Source organism: Camellia sinensis, chromosome 12 (assembly GCF_055761805.1).
Source record: "Camellia sinensis isolate YWXY chromosome 12, ASM5576180v1, whole genome shotgun sequence".
Taxonomy (NCBI): Eukaryota; Viridiplantae; Streptophyta; class Magnoliopsida; order Ericales; family Theaceae; genus Camellia; species Camellia sinensis.
The window spans coordinates 132588411-132606218 of NC_138972.1; the positions used below are offsets into that span (position 1 = coordinate 132588411).

The 17808-nt window shown below is 39.9% G+C and overlaps 1 pseudogene; it reads left to right on the forward strand.

Moving 5' to 3' along the window:
- Positions 1–2022: 2022 nt before the first annotated feature.
- Positions 2023–13240, forward strand: LOC114264838 (putative indole-3-acetic acid-amido synthetase GH3.1; annotated as a pseudogene).
- Positions 13241–17808: the final 4568 nt, after the last annotated feature.

Genomic DNA, 17808 nt, shown 5'->3' on the forward strand with positions numbered 1-17808 from the left:
AAGCATTTTTGTTTTAGCATATTGCATAAGTTTGAATGTTGTCATATCAAAACATACTATCATGAAGCTAACTGCTTATTTGATATACCTATTTGAATGCCTGTGGATGAAGGCTAATCACTTGAATTGGGATACTTTGATTCATGCATATATGCGATCACCATTTTCAGTGACACATATTCAAAACATTTTTTTTAAAACAAACATGAAATCAAACGTTCCAACTTTTCATGAAATTGGTCTATACTTGTATGTTACATATAGAACAAGAGCATATACTGTACATAAAAACCACATCATGATTAGTAGAGGCTGATCTTTGATCGGGTGAGTGGGGTGTTCAATTATTGACCTTCCCTTCTCATACCTAAGTTCCCGAACCAAGACACTTTGGCAACGACGGACTAATAGCCTTTGGCACGAGTCATGGGTTTCCTAAATTTTCCAAAAATAAATATTTAGGTAGCGACTCTAAAATCTGGCAAAGCAGTCCATTTTTTGGCATTTGATTCAAACATCGATTTTCCAAAAGAAATTGTCGGATTTGGACTTTTTTTGTGTTTCCATTGTTTCACATTGCACTTGTGAAATCAAAATCAGAACCAACACAAGTGGAGTCTGAACTGTAAAGGCTATTTCATTCTTCTGAAAGGGAGCGCGAAAAGCCGAGCTACAGAGGGCCCACATGCATGCCCCATATTTGAACCAACGACGTGTCAGAGGCCCACCATGTCCGAGTCCGAATCCTCGGCCGCACTTTTCTGCAGCCCTCTCTACAGCACTACAAAACAAAGTCGTTTTGTAGATTTTTTTTTTTCCTTTATTTCTTATTTTGCTTTCCCCTTTTTGTTTTTGAACCCTAGACTAGACAATCTGGACAAGAGACCGACAGAGGCGACGGTCTGGACAAGAGTCTGAGCCGACGAATGGAGAGGCAATGGACGGAGAAAAGGGTTTTCTTTGAAGGCTCTGATTCTTTAAATGAGTCTAATAAGTACCCAACATTTGTCCACCATTGACTACCCACTGTTAGTAATCCATGGAGTTACAGAGTAATCCTTAGCATTTCTTTGTAGTAATTGAATTTAGTGAGGAAGTTACAGAGTAATTGAATTTAGTGATCCATGCTCTGTTTTCACCAAAATCAACAAACATTAGCTCTCAATTTGTAAAGAAATGGGGAACCCAATAGAGTCCAATGCAAAGCAACAGCACTACATACTCAAAATTTACCAAGAAAACTACTTTACACCATACACTTGCATTTCAGAGTAATTTTTCAATGATTGGGTAAAATTTTTGGGTAGAATAGTAAGCCCAAGTGAGAAGAGGACTACATTGATTGTCCATGCTTCCTTCAGCCATTGAAAGAGAGGGGTAGAGAGAAAGAGAGAGAGAAGGGGAGATTGTTGCCATCGCATCACTGCCAGACTTGCGTCCCTTCGCCATCCTCTATCCTTCACCATCTCGTCCCTCCACCATCTCTCACAGTTCATTTCTGTGTTCGTCTTCGCCGATTATCTCTCCGTCTCTCTCTCTTTTCCAGCTACGCCTCTCTTCTCTGTTAGGGCTAACAGAGACGAAGATAAAAGTGAAAAGAAAAAAGGGAAACTCAAATTTTGGGGGGGATAAAAAACTAAACAAAATAACGTTGTTGTCGTTTTGGCAAAAATGACGTCATTTTGGCGAAGGCAGCAAGAAGGGCCGCAGAGAAGTGCGGCCGAGAATCCGGACTCCACCATGTCCCCTCCCCGCCAAACACAACTTGACAACGAAGAGTTACAAAATTGTCCACGACCCCCAATCAACTTTGCCTCCTTTTTGTCTCTCACGCCCCTTAGCCTCCACTAGGCCACAATATCACTTCATTCACGCAAAAAACATTGTTTTCTCTATATAAAGTCAATTCTCCCTTTCACAACACCACCACCACCACCACCACCTCTCCTCTGTCTTCTTCTCTAATTCTCTCTCTCTCTCTCTAAAACACAAACTATAGAGCTCTTTTACTCTCTCTCTAAAATGGCTGTTGATTCTGTATGTCCTCTCCTCTAGGACCTCCAGCTTGCGAAAAGGATGCGAAGGCACTTCGATTCATCGAAGAGATAACAAGAAATGATGATTCGGATCAAGAGAACGTGTTGTCCGAAATACTATCTCGAAACGCCCAAACGAAGTACCTCCGGCAATTCAAGCTCTCCGGAGCAACCGATCGAGACACTTTCAAATCCAAAATTCCGGTGATTACTTACGAAGATCTTCAACCTGAGATTCAGCAAATTGCCAATGGTGATCGTTCCCCAATCTTGTCTTCTCATCCGATCTCCGAGTTTCTCACTAGGTAATTAGTTGATTTTTATTTTTATTTATTTTTTTTGTAATGAAATCATTGAAAATTGAACTCGGATTAATTTTTAACTTGTGATTTTGATAATTTTCTACAGCTTTGGGACTTCAGCTGGTGAAAGAAAACTCATGCCTACGATTCATAAAAAGTTAGATCGTCGTCAGTTGCTATACAGTCTTCTTATGCCTGTCATGAACTTGTAAGTAAATATATGCATGTGTTTTTTTTGTCATTTTGTTCATTCAAATTTAAGTTTTATCAATTTACTTCACTAAAGTTTTTTTGATTTTAATCAAACTAGTGCAATTTTAATGATAGAAGGACTAGAAGGGAAGGAAGTCTTGGAAAGCATGGGAAGAAAGGTCGAGAAGAAATCGGTTAAAAATTTGGTGGAAGTGCACGTCGATGAGAATGATCTAAATAAGTTCTTTCTTTTGGGATCATCTTTGTTCAACGCCAAGCGACTTGATTATGTCAACTTTTTGGTTTCCAACATAGAGGCCTTTGCATGGACGCCTTATAATATGCCTGGCGTCGACCCTAGCTTCATTTGCCACCAGTTGAATGTCTTTTCGAATGCACGACCGGTCATTCAGAGGATGCAATGCTCAGCCTTGCACCATGCTGAGATAGTGGCAGAAGAGGTCAAGAACTTGCTAGAAATTGGGGCAATAGAAAAAGTTCAGTACCCTAGATAGATCTCTAACACGGTGGTAGTGTCGAAGAAGAACGATAAATGGCGAGTGTGCGTTGATGATAAGACGATCAACCGTGCGTGCCCAAAGGACAACTTCTCCGTCCCTAGAATCGACCAGCTGGTGGATCTAACCGCTGGTCATCAAAGGTTTAGCTTCCTGGATACATATCGCGGCTACCACCAGATAGCCATGTACAAACCAGACCAAGAGATCACTTCGTTCACCACTCCAAGAGGCTTGTATTGCTACAAGGTCATGCCGTTCATACTGAAAAATACTGAGGCAACTTTTCAATTGATGGTAACCAAAATGTTCGCCCCCCTTCTTGGCCGCACTATGGAGGCTTATATCGATGATATGGTGGTAAAGAGCACAGGCAAGTCTCAACACCTTGCCAACCTAGCAGAGATGTTCGCCATACTTAAACATCACAAGCTACGTTTAAATGCCTCCAAGTGCGCCTTCGGAGTTGGCACTGGCAAATTTCTAGGTTTTTTGGTCATGAACCGAGGAATTGAAGCTGACCCTTCCTAGATCAAAACGATACAAGAACTTGAGCGTCCAAACTCCACGAAGGACATGCAACATCTTGCTGGAATAGCAGTCGTGCTAAACCGATTTATCAGCCGGTCTTCAGATCGTTGTAGGCCCTTCTTTAAAACTTTGAAGGCCAAGTTCTTTTGGGATGACGAATGCGACCGTGCATTAGCGGATCTAAAAATGTACCTTTCCTCGACCCCAATCCTGGTCACACCGAAATCGAGCGAAGAACTATACCTCTACTTGGCAGTTTCTCAACACGTTGTGAGCGTCGTTCTCATCCGCGCTGAGGGGATCTAGCACCTCTCCATCTTCTACATAAGCAAGACGCTGCTCCCGGCTGAATCAAGATATCTGCCACTAGACAAATTGGCTCTGGCCCTCATGATGGCTTCCAGAAAGCTGGCACACTATTTTCATGCCCACACAATAGTCGTCCTAATCGAATTTCCACTTAAGGTGCTCTTTGAGAAGGAAGATTTTGCCGACAGAATTTTGAAGTGGGCCGTGGAGTTAGGACGATACGATATCAAGTTCCAGCCGCGCATTGCTATCAAAGCTCAAGCTCTTGCCAACTTCGTGGTAGAATTTTCCCCCGGGACACACCCTGTTTACCTTGTTAATTTGGTTAGCACGGATTTGGCACAGCCCACGACTCAGCCAGCAGAAACAAATGGTAGACAACAAGTGGCAGAAGGGCAAGAGAAAGCTGAGCAAGAAATGAAAAAATGGCCAGTTTGCCAAAATACAAGCTCGACAAAGATATAGAAAGAGACCAGAATGAGTCGACCAGTACCTTGGAGTTGAGGAACTCTCAAAATCCCTTCGACTATTAGAAGTTATTCATTGGCAAGCTATGGAAGCTCTTCGTTGATGGGGCCTTCAACAGACATTACGCCAGTCTAGGGGTCGTGCTGACATCCCCGGATAGGCTGACCATCGAGCACGTGATCACACTCGGTTTCCTAGCATCCAATAATGAGGCAGAATATGAAGCCCTCCTCGCCAGATTGAAGAGTGCATTGAGGATGAAAGCATCAGAACTTATGGTATTCAGCGACTCTAAGCTGGTGGTCAATTAGGTCTCTGGGAAATATGAGGCCAGAGATGAAAGGATGGCCAAGTATCAAGCGCTGGTACGCACAAAAATAAAAAAGTTTGCCGCAATAAGAATGGAACAAATTAACTGCGAAGAAAACAATGCAGCCAACCAACTGGCCGGCCTAACATCCATGCAAATGACTTTTTTCAATCCTTTGATGATAGAATTCTTACCGTCACCAAGCATTGAGGAACCAGAGGTGCCCGAAGTACTCTACGCCGACATGGGACGACCATCCTGGATGGATCCCGTTATCGCCTTCCTAAAGGATGGAATTCTACCCATTAAAAAAGAAGGAGGTCAACAAGATCAAGGCCAAATCAGAGCGGTTTTGGCTCTCCCCATCTGGCACCTTGTACAAGAAGTCTTTCACTAGGCCATACCTAAAATGCGTCGACCCCAGCAAGGTAGAAGCTTTCCTCTTCGAGATTCATGAAGGCATCTGTGAGAGTCATATTAGGGGCAGATCTTTGGCTTACCGAGCAATTTTCCAGGGTTATTGGTGGCCATGTATGCAGGCGGACGCACAGAAATACGTTCACAGGTGTAAAAAATGTCAAAATTTTGCTCACCAAATCCACCAGCCGGCCAGAGAGTTGCTCCCCCTTACAAGTCCTTGGCCATTTGCGCTTTGGAGGTTAGATATTGTAGGACCGCTTCCAACAGCTCCGGGCAATCGTAAGTTTTTCATCGCTGCTACCAACTACTTCACTAAGTGGGTAGAGGCCGAGTCGTTGGCAACCATCAAGAAAAAAGATGTAAAAAAATTTGTTTGGCAGAATTTCATCACTCGCTTCGGTATCCCAAAGGCCCTCATTTCGAATAATGGCACTCAGTTCGATGGGAAACTCTTTTGCGGATTTTGCGAAGAGTTAAAGATTGAGTTTTACAACTCCACACCGGCCTACCCTCAGTTAAATGGTCAAGCAGAAGCTTCAAACAAGACCATCCTAGACGGGCTGAAGAAGCGATTGGAGAAGGCCAAAGGGAAGTGCCTTGAAGAACTCCCCAATGTGCTATGGGCATACCTCACTACACCAAGGCGGTCAACCGGGGAAACTCCATTTGCCTTGGCCTACGGCATGGAGGCGGTCATACCATTGGAAATCGGCATGCCAACCATCCGATCTAAAAGTTTTCAGCCAGACTTGAACAATGAAGCTGTGGCCCTGGAACTTGACCTAGCTGAAGAAAAAAGGGAATGGGCTCTAATCCACATAGCAACTTACCAGCAAGAGCTCTCCAGAAAATATAACAAGACCATGAATCCTAGGCTATTCAGGATCAGAGACTGCGTGTTGAGGAAGGTAATGGGCAACACAATGATCCTTGGTGAAGGCAAATTATGAGCAAATTGGGAAGCGCCATACAAGGTAACTGGCCTTGCAGGCAAAGGGGCATACCACCTGGAAGACTTAGATGGTAAAGTTGTCCCCAGACCATGGAATGCAGCCAATCTCAAGATATTTTACTTTTGAAATGTAATCTTTTCTATTCTTTTACTTCTTGTAACTTGGCCTTTTGGCATTTGGTGTAAATCAGTGACGTGTAATGGAAGATAGCCCCATCTTTTTCTTATACTATGCGCTTCTATACAAAGATATTGCCAGAATATTAAGCTACTATAGTGCCAGGGGCAGGTAGTCAACAACGGCTTGACTTTGGCCGTGCAAACAGTTAGTGTTTTGTCCAACTTGTGTTAGGACCGAGCTAACATTACTCAACTGAACAAACAGTTGGTGTTTTGCCCAACGTGTGTTAGGACCGAGCTGACATTGCTCGCCCAAACAAACAATTGGTGTTTTGCCCAATGTGCGTTAGGGCCGAGCTGACATTGCTCGCCCATACAAACAGTTGGCGCTTTACCCAACCTGTGCTAGGACCGAGCTAACATTGCTCGCCAATGCAAACTGCGGCATTTTTCCCAGCTCGTGTTAGGGCCGAGCTGACATTGCTCGCCCGTGTAAACAGTTTGGCATTTTTTCCAACTCGAGCTAGGGCAAGCCAATTTCGTGCATAATTATCCGGGCTGATTTTTGCTCGGATTATGAGGCTGATTGTGCTCGTCATTCACAGAGCTGATTTTTGCTTGCCGATTAAAGAGAAGATTTTGCTCGTGCTCACCCGAGATGTATCTTGCTCACTAATGTTGGGCTGATTTTGATATCAAATTCGTTCAACTTATATTGTAGCCGAGCTGACATTGTGTGCCTACTTAAAATGTTGGTGTGTCTTTGCCTAGTTCTTAATAGCGTTGGTGTTATGTTCAACTAATATTTTAAACCAAAATGAGATTGCTCGTTAGACTAAGGTGATTTTATCTCGGCCAAACCGAAGAAACTGACAACCACACAAGGCAAACGAAAAATTTGCATAACATGGTGAGCAAAAAGTTGAAATTTTCATTTATCATAAAGTGTGATTACAAAAGTGGGGCCTAGCCCGGTTATATCAAAACCAAAAAAAAAAAGAGGGACAAAGTTCAATCAAGGTCAACAGTGTTTGCTTGGTCGGTCGCCCTTATCTTGGCATCTCCCTCTTGAGCGCCGACCACCGCGTCCACCTCCTATTCGGGCTCCTCAAGCTCTTGGCCTCCTTCCTCCGACAACTTAGAAGGAGGATTCTGATTGGTTAGTTACGCAAGGGAAGCTTCTGCCGCAGCCGCCAGCTTCGCTTCTTCTATTAGCTTCTTCTACACGGCACTGGCATAAGCTTGCATGTGGACCGGGATGAAGGCGGTAGGAAGGTTTTGGAACATGTCGGAGTCATGACCAAGGCCAAGTTTTTCCACGGTGGCTTTCTAACCGCACTGGAAAAAAATGTCCTTGGTCCCCTGCACCTGCCTTTCGTAAGCTTTTTCGCCCTCCACATAGTCGCGGTCTTCAGCATCATCGACCTGCTTGTCCAGCTCGGCTTCGTGGGCTTCACGGAGTTTGCGCATCTCGACAATGTATCTGGCCTTGGTCACTTTGAGGACATTTTTCTTATCCTCATCCACCCTCGCCAGCTGCTTGGCAAGCCTGTCGCGTTCGGCCAAGGCCTCTTCCTGTGCGGCCTTCAACTTTTCTAGCTCGGCGGTCTTGGCCTTGTCATCAGTGATGACCTCCCGCAGACTTTGCCACGCGGCGATCATTCGCTCGTAGGCCAAATAGTTCTTCTGCGCGGCCTACAAACAAAAGAGAAATGTCAGTACGCCAAAACCGAGCAACAAGTTCACGACAAAGAGGTTTGCCAACTTACCAGCACGATCGACCTTGCTGCCAAGCGGATAACTTTTAGGTCGGACAACTCTTCGTGTTTCTTCATGTCGGTAGGGAGAAACAATCCCTTGGTCATGTTGAAGCCAAGTGAGTAGCCCTTGTCGGCATAGACCTAGTCGACGGTAGTAACTGCCTGGCCTTTGTATTTCATCTCGGGCGACCAGACTGGTGGGGCACTGGAGCGAGCAAATGGCTCAGTGATTGGTTGATTAGTCTGCTCCCCCAGATCGGTAGTTAGATGCTCGGTGGAATCTTCGTCCACGAAATGTTGTTCGACCTGATCTTTTCTCGGCCATTTCTTAGACCGACCAGCAGCTTGTTCGTTGGCCAGAGCTAGCACCGCCCCCTTTTCTTGCACGGCCGGTGTGAAGGATTGTTCCCTAGCTATTTTTGACGGTTGAGAGTCACTCGGCTCGCCAATGATCATTGACTCGATAGCCCAAATCTTGGCCATTTCTTGCTCGGCGGTCAAAGGAACTAGTTTGATTAGAGAAAGGTTTGGATCTGGCTCTGGAAAAGGGGCTTAAAGAAAGTCGGTCACCCTGCTCCTGCGTGGCGCCGTGTAGCGGTAGCTCGGTTCAAAGTAGAGAAACTTGCGATGCTCTCGCTCCTCGGTCGGATGCCGCAATGAAATCCTTATGGCCTCTTGGTTAGCGCGGGAGTAATCTTCCGCCAAGAGTCTATAGTCTGCAACAGGAAAAAAGGTTAGATCAACAAAAACAAGAATAGTAATATAAAAAAAAAAACATGCTGAGGTGCTCACCAGCACTCCCAAAATCTTTTCTTATGTACCAGCCCGGTATGGGCGCTTCGGTGTCCTCATAATTACCAGACACCCACAGGAAATCATCATCGTTGGTCTCTTTATCCGGGTTACCTTCGATAAGTTTTGTTCGACCTTTCCTGACCTTGAGATACCAGCAAAACCCTCTTTTATTTTTGCTAAGTGTGTATTGATGGAATATCTCGGCAAGGCCGAGATTCAGACCGAATATCCTATTCAGCGCGACCACGCTATTTATTATTTTGTATGTGTTGTTGGAGACTTGGGTCGGGCACAGCCTAGTCTATCTCAAAAATTCGCAGACCAGGGTTGGATCGGGAAGCGCAGGTCGCCTTCCACAATGGATATCACCGTGAAGGGGCATTTGTCCAGTTCGCCTCAGAGAGTATCTCCTTTCTTGGCCAGCTCCAAGTGGACATCGCCTGGAATATTGTACTCTCTACGAAACTCAGCCATTGCCCCAGGCGAATTAACCATGAACCGATACTTCCCCATCTATCCCGGTTTTATTTAGTTGGATAATTTTGGTTATATCTCGGTCAAAATTTGGTGATTGTTTGCTCGGACTTTGAGCCTCACTGATAGTAATGCTGAGTAAGCTTGGTTAGTCCTACTTTGTTATGCATTATTAAAAAATAAGTCCAAGTATGAGTGCGGCATAAATTGCACGGCTCTTATAAGGAAGTGTTTAGCTCGGTAAAAGATCCTAGGGTGTTTGACCGGTTCGATCTTCCTATCTCGGTTCTAGTTCCCTACAATTTACAGCTCGATCTCAGCCTCAAGAGAGGACCCCAAACCAATTTTTGCTCGGCTAAATCCTATTTTTGGATCTAAAAGTGGGATTTTTCTTGGTCTTATCCAGGGTTTATGTTATTCATTCTAAATGTGAAGTTCATGCATTGAAACTAAGGGAAACGAGGGTCACGATGGCCCCATCCGCCTCTTCGATTCCATTTTTACCTAATGTCTGCTTACCTACCAGTTTTACCCCACAGAAGGGGCACTGGCAGGGTATCAACAGTCCCAGACAAGAACACGAAGAACATTAATGGAGAACACAAAGGAAGGACATAAAAATTTACAGGTATGAATGCCAACTTAAGACCCAGTCAACCACGACCCTATCTGAAGCCTTCGTGAGGACAGAGATAGCTAAAAACAACTCGAAAAGTAGTGACGACAGCAATGGCAGCGGTGGCAGGAGCTTGGAGGTTAGAAGCTTAGGGTTTCTGAAGAAAAGAGATGAACAGTGATAAGGGTCTTTGGGCTTCTAGTGTGTATATATGGGAGAAAATGAATGGGCGGTAACTTTTCAAATCCTTGGAATAATGTAGATAGCTGTGGGGTTACACGAAACCAATGTGGCAAAGCCACATGGCATCGAAAAGACGGTTTATCAGTACGGCTGAATAATCGATGACAAGACTACTGGCGTAATCCTCAATGACCGACCAAATCAGGTAGCTCGGTTAGAATAATAATCCCAATCACGCTCAGCTCGTATGGGATTAAGGGAAAATTGAGAGGGGGATTTGCGCTGAACAATAGGGCCGAGCAATGGTAGCGCAGGGTACGGTGTTGGGCCCTGTGAGGGCCAGAGCCTGTGTCTGACCGAACTGAACCAACATGGTTCCCCAGCCCATTACATTCAGCCGAGCAGACCATCAACCAAAATGCAAAGACACGCAGGTGCTCAACCGAGCTGTGATTCGGCCTAATATTCAGTTAGATCCGCAGTAATGTGTTAGGCTGACCCACGGACAGTCCAGATTGAATTTGGACCAAGATGCTTTACAAGGTAGCGGGGCGAGACCGAGATGTCAAACTGTGCGCCTCACGACTGGTCAGTTCAAATGGATCGATTTATTATAGTTCGGCCATCCCAATCATTGTGGTGTTTCTTCCCAAATGATAGGTCGGTTGTGATAGCCCAATTATGTGAGCCACCTAGACCAATGATATGAAGAAGAAAAAATCCACTCCTGGTATGCGTCAATACTGTTTGGCAGTTCAACAAACACTGTTTGGAGGTTTCGGTCTCTACACGTGTAAGGAAGGTAAAGGGTAGCACAGCCACCTGTCTAAGGAACGACAATAGAGATAGTCCTCCCACAATCTCTGAGACTGCATGGCTAGCCTAGAAAAGAAGGGAATAGGGGAACGTTAGAGGTATGCAACCTGAAGGAATTCACAACTCTCTCTCTCTAAAGTGCTCTATTCCCATTCTTCTTCTTCTTCTCCAAGTGTGCTGACTTGAGCATCGAAGAGTTTATCCGGCAGCACACTGCTAGGCAGCTCACCATCTTTCTGTTTTCAGGTCAAATGACGTTACGTGAAACTTGGGTTCAAGAAGTACAAAGAACTGAGGATATTTCACCCCCGTACAATTTCTAAAGTATGTGCTCCATGTTCTCTTTGTTTAAAAAATTTAATTGTCAATTTCAATTATAACCTCTCTGTATATTTTATATCTTTTCATCAATTTTATGGATAAAAACTATTAAATTAAAACTTTAGAGAACAAATTGATTTAAAATTTTTAGATCAAAGTGTGTTTTATAGTTATTATGTTAATAATTTAGACAATTTGTTTGAATTAGCGAAATTGACTTATATTTTTAAAAAAATCAAAATTTAAATTGCAATGATAAAAATAACAATATTTAAATTTGAAAACTAAATTAAAAAGGAACATATAAGAGTTTTGAGTTAATTTTGTTTGGTTGTACAATTTAACTTTTTTTCTTATAATTTTCTGTTTAAATTTTAACGGATATGTTCCGGGTTTGGACAATGGCAAAAGACCTTACTTCTTGTTTGTGAAGTCCAAAACAAAGACTCCGGGTGGGCTATTGGCCCGGCCATTTCTTACCAGTTACTACAAAAGTAAACACTTCAAGATCCAACCCTATGACCCATACAATGTTTGCACAAGTCCAAACGAAGCCATACTTTGCCCCGACTCGTTCCAAAGCATGTACACCCAAATGCTCTGCGGCTTATTAGAGCAAACAAGTCCTCTGGGTCGGAGCTGTCTTCGCCTCTGGACTAATCCGGGCCATCGGATTCCTCCAACTCAATTTAACTCTCACCCAAAATATCCGCACCAGAACTCTTAACCCGAAAATCACCGATCCATCAGTCCAGGAATGCATTAACCAAACAATAAAACCCGACCCGGTACTTACGGATCTCGTGTCGAGAGAGTGCTCAAAGGACAATTAGGAAGGAATTATTACTAGAATTTGGCCTAACACAAAGTACTTGGATGTGATTGTAATGGGTGCGATGGCCCAATACATTCCAACCCTGGACTACTACAGTGGCTTGCCCTTAGCTTGCACCATATACGCTACGTCAGAGTGTTATTTCGGACTCAATCTCAACCCGATGTCAAAACCCTCTGAAGTCTCATATACCATCATGCCAAACATGGCCTACTTCGAGTTCCTCCCCCAAGAACCCAACTCGGCCGGGTCAACCCGCAACTCGCCACCCAAACTCATTGACCTCGCTAACGTAGAAGTGGGAAAAGAATACAAACTTGTGATCACCACCTACGCCGGACTCTGCCGATACCGAGTCGACGACATCCTTCGAGTAATTGGGTTCCACAACTCAGCTTCGCAATTCCACTTTGGCTTCATTTGGGAAGCCAAAAGCCAGGCTTTTTTGGCTATTTTAGCCACAAAAAACAAATAGGCTTTTTAGCCCAATAAGACAAAACATCACACCCAACCCATCATTACATTCTTTCTCTCACAAAAAAGTCAAAAAAATCAAAAAAGTCAAAAAAATCAAAAGTCCTTCCCAAACCAGGCTTTTTAACCCCATGCCAAAAAAGCCAAAAAGCTAACCCTTTGTATGGAGAAAAAACGTGTTATTCAACATCAACTCGGACAAGACCGACGAGTCCGAGTTACAGAAAGCGGTCGAGAACGCTTTGCAACTCTTGAAAGAGTTCAACACGAATGTTGTGGAGTACACGAGTTACGCCAATACGAAGACGATTCCGAGTCACTATGTGATTTACTAGGAGCTATTAGCGAAGGATTCGGGTAACTCGCCGAGTGAGGACGTGTTGGCTCAGTGTTGTTTGGCAATGGAGGAATCGCTTAACTCGGTATACCGTTAAGGCCGAGTCACAGACAACTCAATTGGAGCTTTGGAGATCAGGGTAGTGAAGAGTGGGACCTTTAAGAAGCTAATGGATTATGCGATATCGAGAGGAGTGTTCATTAATCAGTGTAAGGTGCCGAGGTGTGTTAGCTTTACACCCATCATGGAGCTTTTGGATTCGAGAGTGTATCAGCACATTTTAGCTTGTCTTTGCCTCATTGGACTCCTGAACGCCGTCAGTGAAGTGAGAAGAAGATTCTTAAGATTTTAATTACTTTCTTGTATTTTTTTTTTTTTTAATAATCCTTCGTACTCGAAATTTCTTTGGCTCTAGTGGCTCGACTGCCCAAAACGACGTCGTTTTGGGTAGTTTTTTTTTTCTCTGATATTCTGAAATAGAGAGAAAAAGAAAAAGAAGAGAGGACAAGAGAAAGAAAAAAAGAGAGAAAAGAGAGAAAAAGGGAACAAAGATGAGAGAGAGAGGCATCACCACCATCACCGCGCCATCACCGGTGCCATCATCAACAGATCTGTGTATACACAAATAGATCTGTGTGTGTATACACAGTTTTGTTTATCTCTCCTTCTCTGTGTATGTGTATAGATCTATCTATCTATCTATCTCTCTCTCTCTCTCGTTATCTAAAAAGAAAAAAAAAAAAGCAAAGGATGTGGTGTTGTTTGTTGTTGATGATGATATGTTGTTAATGCCAAAATGTGTTGATGATGATGTGATGTTGTTTGTTGTTGTTGTCGTTGATGATGATATGTTGTTGATGATGATGATGATGATATGCTCTCTCTCTCTCTCTCACACACAGCTCCCTCTTCTCTTCTCCTCTCCTTCTGCTTCTTCATTTGCAAATAAAAAAAATTAAAAAATTAAAAAAATTAAAAAAAATTAAAATAATAATAATAATAATAATAATAATAATAATAATAATAATAATAATGATGATAATAAATAAATAAATTTGCCAAAAATGATGTCGTTTTGGGCAATTGAGCCACTCAGGTAAAAAAAAATCAAGTTACAAAACAGAATTGTTTTTTTTTTTGGGGGGGATTTTTTTTTGATAGGTTGTTTTTGTGATTAGATCTTTAATTTGTGTAGGGATTAGTCAATCTGTATTAAAATAGGGATGTAACATTTTAGTCTTAAAAGTATTTAACTTTTTTCAGGTTTATGTGTTCAATGATTTGTTAATGACATATGCTAATCAATGTGATTTGACCTAATAGATAATAATGTGACAGATATATAAAGTCAAAATAAAAAGAAAAATTAAACAAGAAAGACTATATATTCGAGATATGGATAAGAATCTTAACATTGTGTTTGGTTGAGAGATTTAAGGAGAAATTTGAAAAAGGAAAGAGAAAATGTGTGTAAAATTAAGTGAAATATAAGTATACTAGTATATTCCCGTGCCTAAAGGCACGGTGCAAATAATGATGAGATCAAAATGTAATTAAATATAAAATTATTGGGTTAAAAGGTAATTTATCCCATTTGTTGCTAAAAATTTGAAGTTAAAATATGAATGAAGGTCTGGTTAGTTTTGAAAAGATTTTTTATTAAAAAAACTTGAAAATATTTTTGGTTGTATATTTTGAAAATAAATATTTCCCAATCAACTATTTAAAGTATGGCAAATAACGCAATCATAAACATTTCATTTTTATTAAAAAAAAACTTTATGACTCTAAAGTATAAACTTCATATCAATGCTAACATTAAAAATAAAAGCACCCTTGCTATGCAAGTTAATAAAAAATTGTAAAGACAAAACTAAAACATACAAACCAAGGTATTATACATTTGTTAACACTCTATAATTCAAAAAAAAAATTACACCAAACAATGCACACCACCCAGTATTTTGCAATTCAAAAAAAAAACAAATTAAAATTAAATACCAACAAACGCACACCAGCTATTGCTCTGCAATCTAAGAAAATTAAAATTGAAATGCACACCAACCAGTGCTCTGCAATCTAAAAAAATTAATTTAAATACCAAGCAATGTACACCCGCTGATACCAAACAATGTACACCTGCTGGTGCTACTGCTGCAAATCACATTGTAATAGTTCTTTACAAATTATAAACCTGAAACTACGTGAGAAAAATCTAGGAAAAATAATAAAAATTTAACTTGCCTACAAACAATGTAACATGAGAAAAATGTACTCCCAACACAACCTGACATAAACCAAAAACCTACAAATGTTATGAAAACTTTTAGATATAACTAATTAAGTTGAGAAACAGCTAATATACCTAGGCAGTTCAATATAAAGCTAGACATTGGGTCATTGAGCAATTAGCAATATTTTTTTATTAATACTAAATCCCTTGTACATTTTTTGAGCAATACTAAATTACTTGTACATCCATGAAAATACTAAATCACTTGTACATCCATGAAAAATATTAAATCACTTGTACGAAAAATAATAACCTTACAAAAAGTAGCAACCATGCATAGCAGTCAAATGTTTTTTTCTAATTCACTTGTACATCTTTTGAGAATTTAAAATGAATAGCAAAAAGTCAACTTGTCTCTCCACTTTTCGAAATAAAACCATTGATAGCAAAATCGATAATAAAATTTAAAAATTAATAGGAAAATTGCAAATCAATAGTAAAGCTTATCAACTTTAATAATTTAAGTGATAAAGTTTCGCATGATTTTGCAATTTTTTTTGGTCTTACCACTGATTTGTAATTTTTCCTAAATTAATTCCAGTAATTAAGTGTCACGGATAGAAAATACTTAATGGGTTACAATCAAGATGCGAAGAAATAAAAATATTAAAAAAATGACTTACCCTGCAATTTTCGTATGCAATCTTGGTGAAAATTCTACAAAGATACTAAGATCTTTTTATCCCCAATCAAGCACGGGTCATTCGCTATTTTAATTCATTTTTATATAAGACAATTAGCGAATGACTTGTGCCTAAAAACATTCCAAAAGGAAAGGAAAAAAAAAATATCTAAGCATGCTTTCTAATCAATTCTTGCATATCGTATCTTATGAATTGTTTGTATGATTTCAAATAAATATATCAAATGGGTTATGAGTTCGAAAACAATTATGATTAAAAATTAATACTGTAATTGCTAAAAAAGGCAATCAATAGACTATGCTCAATTAAGCGGTCCTAAGCAAAAACAGTAATTTTCATTAGATCACTCAAACACAAATAAATAAAAATCTGCTCAACAAATAAAAGCCAATAGAAAATGAGATTAGAAGAAAACTAAGTGATGACAATGATTCCTAAATTTTCGAAATTCACAAAGCTTCACAATTCAAGTGATGACAAAACAGAGTTATATTCTTCATCCAAGTACATCATCACTTATGGTTATTTATTCAAGGCTCTAAAGCTCTAAGCAACATGATCATGATTATCACCATCTTGCTCTTGCTTCCACTGGCCTGTGAGAAATTAATTCAAATTGTGAAAGTTAGGTTAGTAACTTGGTAGACAGAAAGTAGCATGCTACATAAAAGAGAATTGATATGATACATGATTCAATGTTGAGATATCTACAACGCAATATAATAACTTCAAACTCTCTTGCAAATACCAACATCACTGTTTAAAGCAATGCACCTATTATGGTCAATTGAAACCTGTCATTCCATGTTCAAGTGAATAGACATGCATTTGTACTATTAAAGTAGATAAATGAATAGAAAGAAAACAATAGCATAGAGAGTGAAATTGAGAATGACAACAAATCATACAAACCTCCAAACTGTAGCTACCTAAAAACCTATTGTAGTGAAAACATCATGTTTGATACAATAAGAAAAAGAAAACAACCAAAGAAAAAGCAAAATTCAATACTAAAACCATGATATAAAACAAAATTTAGTTGATAGTGGAAGACAACCTTGTAAGAGAAAAATAATCCAAGTACCTACCAATCTGTGTATTTTTTCCCAATGCAAGAGTCTAGGCTATTCCTACACTCTTCTAACTCATTGAGAGTATTGTTCAATGGAAACCCAAAAAAGGAATATGAGACATGTATTTCATAGAAAATAAAAGCTACATGACTAACCAAATATTTAAAAAAAAAACGTTATAATTTTACCTTATTTATTTTTATGCCTACACATCATGACTAAACAATGGATAAGAATTTTTTAAGATTGTAAACCGACAAATAATTAAATTCAAATTTATAAAATGAGTATGAAAAAAAAAATCAAAAAAGCAATTAAAGTTTACCTTGTGTTTAATATTCATTTTTGGATGAATATGTTGCTTTGAGTTCCCATCAAGAAAACAAACCAGTTGGAAACAATGTTAATTATAAAGGTTAAAAAATACAAAATAAAAATAGAAGAGAGACGAAGGACAATATAATATTTTAATTGAGATTCAAAAATATACATGATCCTCTAGCCAGAAAATTCAAATCATATTAATAAACCCTCCAACGAAGCTTAACAATTAAATCATGAATTTACCTTTATAACTATAACTCATGCCTCAATTTGGAAATGCTCACACTGGTAAATAAAATATTATAAACTTTAAACTATTGTGAATTTTTCCAAAGAAAATGAGTATCAAAACTAACATATTCCTATAGATTCATATCCAACCAACAGTGGTAGAGTATTTAGAATGAATAAGGAAAAAGATTAAAAAAGAAAGATTACTTTAGGAACATGACATATTTCAAAAAATTATTTAGGGACATAAAGTCTAGATAGGAGTATTTAGGAACATGACATATTTTCATAATACATATCCTGAAAAAAAAAATAGAAAATTTAAAATTTACTTGGCAAAAGTGTCACCCTTCAAAAATATATAAAAACAACGCCCAAATAGTACACATTAAAATCCATGTAAACTACTAAAATAATTGTGGAACATAAAATTTTATAATATTCATGTGAGTTTACCACTTGGACGCTATTTAG